The 3,849-nt window shown below is 44.8% G+C and overlaps 1 pseudogene; it reads left to right on the top strand.

The window, feature by feature from the left end:
- Positions 1-2,339: 2,339 nt before the first annotated feature.
- Positions 2,340-2,464, top strand: LOC115837370 (annotated as a pseudogene).
- The last annotated feature ends 1,385 nt before the right edge of the window (positions 2,465-3,849 follow it).

Below are 3,849 nucleotides of genomic sequence, written 5' to 3'. Positions count from 1 at the left end.
GGAGGCGGAGCTTGCAGTGAGCCGAGATCACGCCACTGCACTCCAGCCTGGGCAACAGAGCAAGACTCCATCTCAAAAAACAAACAAACAAAAAACTGGTTTTCAAGAGATCAGCAAAGAAAAGACAGTGGCAGTTCAGACTTGAAGTGGCCAAAGGCAGGGTAATGACACCACTCTGGTGAGTTGCTGTGCTTACATCTGCTTTTCAAAAAGCCACTGTCCTCCTCCTTTTGCATCTGAATAAGGAACAAGGAAATACCACGTATGTGATGTGACAGGATGCCAGCAGAGAAGCCTCGGTCACTTGTGTAAAATAAGCACAACCCTATTCTGCCATGTCCACTTGGTCTTAGCCCGTGTGACTTTCTGCCCCCCAACTCTCTTCTCTTTTACCTCTCATTATCCTACATCTCCCCTAGAGCATGTGGCTCTATTCCTCTATCCCAGCTTTGTCATTAATTAGGTTGTTCATTGCGTTTCCATTTGAGGACTACAGAGCTCAAAGGTCCTTAAAAAAAAAAAAAATAGGCCATCAGGCCAGGCGCCATGGCTCATGCCTGTAATCCCAGCACTTTGGGAGGCCGAGGCGGGTGGATCATCCAAGGTCAAGAGTTCCAGACCAGCCTGACCAAACTGGTGAAACCCTGTCTCTACTAAAAAATACAAAAATTAGCTGGGCGTGGTGGCTGGCGCCTGTAATCCCAGCTACTCGGGAAGCTAAGGCAGGAGAATCACTTGAACCTGGGAGGCGGAGGTTGCAGTGGGCTGAGATCGCGCCACTGTGCTCCAGCCTGGGCGACAGAGTGAGACTGCATCTCAAAAACAAAAAAACTAAAACATATTCCTCCTATTACAGGTACCCTTTTTCTGATCAAGAAACTTTCGTTTGCCTCCACGTACCAGGCAACTATGTGCTTTCCTTCTGCTGTTTGCAGTCTTAGTCACAACCTCATGGAAGGATTAGGTACAAATGTCACTCTGCTGTTTCCTTCGGTAGATTACGTGAGTATAAATTGGATTGTGTAAGTGCATATTAGCTCTTTCCCTTCAATGCTAATACAGCAAGCTGTATTTGAGATCTTTTTTACTTCCTTGCAGAAGGATAGAATGAGAAAGCAAGGGGTCACAACTTTCTTTCTCTTGGCAAACAGAAATATTGAACTGAGAAGGCTGCCAAACTGCCAATCTCCGTATGAAATGTATCCAATAACCTAGGGATTAAAATTCAGGATGGCCACTAACTGTTCTCATGGAGCTTACTGGAAACGATTTCTTTATGAAGATTTCTAAGGAGCCCCTTCCAGTGCAGTCACAACAGTAAGGCCTCCCATGTGATAGAGAGAGCAGAGCAAATAACACCTTTATGAGAGATTAAAATAGTAACAGGTAAACTGCACAGGCTGCACCATTCTCTGTGGTAGTCCAACAAAGCTAATCTCAACATTGTTTACTCTCAACACTCCTGTAAACTCAGATCCCACTTGTCTCTCACAGTTGTGTGTACCAGAGCACCTCACAGTGAGATCTGGGAGCGGTGTTGCTTTGTGAACTGATTGTTACTGGTTAGCCATAGGTGTCGAAATTGAGAGTGAGTCTTTAGAGTCATTTAGAGCAACCCAACATAATATTTTTGTGTATCATAGTTTAAAAGTTAGACATCTTTTCAAAATATCACATTTCTAATAATGTAAATTTTTCTTTGTTTTTACAAAAGTATAAATCAGCTGAGGATTAGGAAATTTTTTACTTTTATTCTTATTTATTTATTTTTTAAGAGACAGGGTTCTCACTCTGTTGCTCAGACTAGGGTGTCGTGATGTGATCATAGCTCACCATAACTTCCCCAGCTTTAGGGCTCAAGCAATCCTCCTGCCTCAGCCTCTGAGTTAGCTGGCACTACAGGCACAAGCTACCACACCTGGCTAGAAAGTTTTTTTGAAGATCTGGATGGCTGGGAATGGTGGCTCACACCTGTAATCCCAGCACTTTTGGAGGCCAAGGCAGGAGGGTCACTTTAGCCCAGGTTTAGACCAGCTTGGGCAACATAGTAAGACCCCCGCATCCCCAACCTATACAGAAAAATTTTTAAATTAGCAGGGTGTGGTGGTACACACCTACAGTCCCAGCTACTCTAAAGGCTGAGGCAGGAGGATTGCTTGTGCCCAGGAACTAGAGGTTACAGTGAGCTATAATTACACCATTGCACTCCAGTCTGGGCAACAGAGTGAGACCTTGTCTCAAAATCATCATTAACGTCATCATCATCATCATCATTTATTGCATATTTCAAAATAGCTAGAAGAGAAAATTTCCAATCTTTCCAACACATAGAAAAGATAGTCTACAGCCATCTGCATACCACTCTGAACGCGTCCAATCTTGTCTGATCTCAGAAGCTAAGCAGGGTCAGGCCTGGTTAGTACTTGGATGGGAGACCACCTGGGAATACCGGGTGCTGTAGGCTTGTCCAGGTGCAGTGGCTCACGCCTGTAATCCCAGCACTTTGGGAGGCCGAGGCGAGTGGATCACAAGGTCAGGAGATCGAGACTATCCTGGCTAACACGGTGAAACCCCATCTCTACTAAAAACAGAAAAATTAGCCAGGCGTGGTGGTGGGTGCCTGTAATCCCAGCTACTCAGGAGGCTGAGGCAGGAGAATGGCATGAACCCAGGAGGCGGAGGTTGCAGTGAGCCGAGATCGCGCCACTGCACTCCAGCCTGGGTGACAGAGCGAGACTCCATCTCAAAAAAAAAAAAGAAAAGATAAATGTTTGAGTTGGTGGATATCCCAAGTGCCCTGATTTGTATACAGGTATCAAAGTATCATAGGTACCCCCAAAATATGCACAACTATGATATATCAATTAAAAAACACAAAAAACCTTAAAAACTCTACAGACATACTCTTCTTTAATTTTTCTTTCTCCCTCATTAAATATACCCAATAGGACAAAGTCCTATGGATTCTATCCCTGAAATTTACCTCATATCTCCTCACCCTGCCTTTTGTCATATTTCCTAACTGAACTTCTCCTAACTGAAATTCCTGTCTCCAAGCACGGCCATCACTCTAACCCTAATCCCATCCCTAACCCTAACTCTGCTGTTAGGCCATCACTGTGCTGTTAGAGAGATCTTTCTTTTTTTTTCTTTTTTTTTGAGATGGAGTCTCGTTCTGTCGCCCAGGCTGGAGTGCAGTGGTGTGATCTCGGCTCACTGCAACCTCCGCCTCCTGGGTTCACACGATTCTCCTGCCTCAGCCTCCCGAGTAGCTGGGATTACAGGCACCCGTCACCACGCTGGGCTAATTTTTTGTGTATTTTTAGTAGAGACGGGGTTTCACTATGTTGGCCAGATTGGTCTCAAACTCCTGACCTCGTGATCCACATGCCTCGGCCTCCCAAAGTGCTGAGGTTACAGGCGTGAGCCACTGCACCTGGCAGAGAGATCTTTCTAAAATGAAGATGACCCTCTTCTGCCTAAAAACTCTCACCTTATACAACAAATTCCAAACTCTTTGCTGAACTTTTAAAGCCCTTTGTAACTGAGTCCGGCCTACACTCTTGGCCTCATCTTCAACCCCACTCTCCAAATCACCCTAAGCCCTAGCCACACTCAACTGCTTGCTACTCTTCAGAAACATTATGAAACTTGTTACTCCATGAATAATACTCCATGCCCTGGTTCACTCTGTCACCTCTGCCCTGGAATGCCTCTTCCTCCATGTGTAACTGGTGCTTTCATCCTTCAAAGCTCAGCTCAGGTCACTTCCTTTTTGTATTTTCTCTGACATTCCTCCTTTTTTTTTTTCCAGCTATAATTACTCTTTTATCTATATCTCTTTCTTAC

This window comes from Nomascus leucogenys, chromosome 11 (genome assembly GCF_006542625.1).
Source record: "Nomascus leucogenys isolate Asia chromosome 11, Asia_NLE_v1, whole genome shotgun sequence".
Taxonomy (NCBI): Eukaryota; Metazoa; Chordata; class Mammalia; order Primates; family Hylobatidae; genus Nomascus; species Nomascus leucogenys.
The sequence above is the reverse complement of the archived record's forward strand: the minus strand, read 5'-3'. Positions and strand labels throughout refer to the sequence as shown.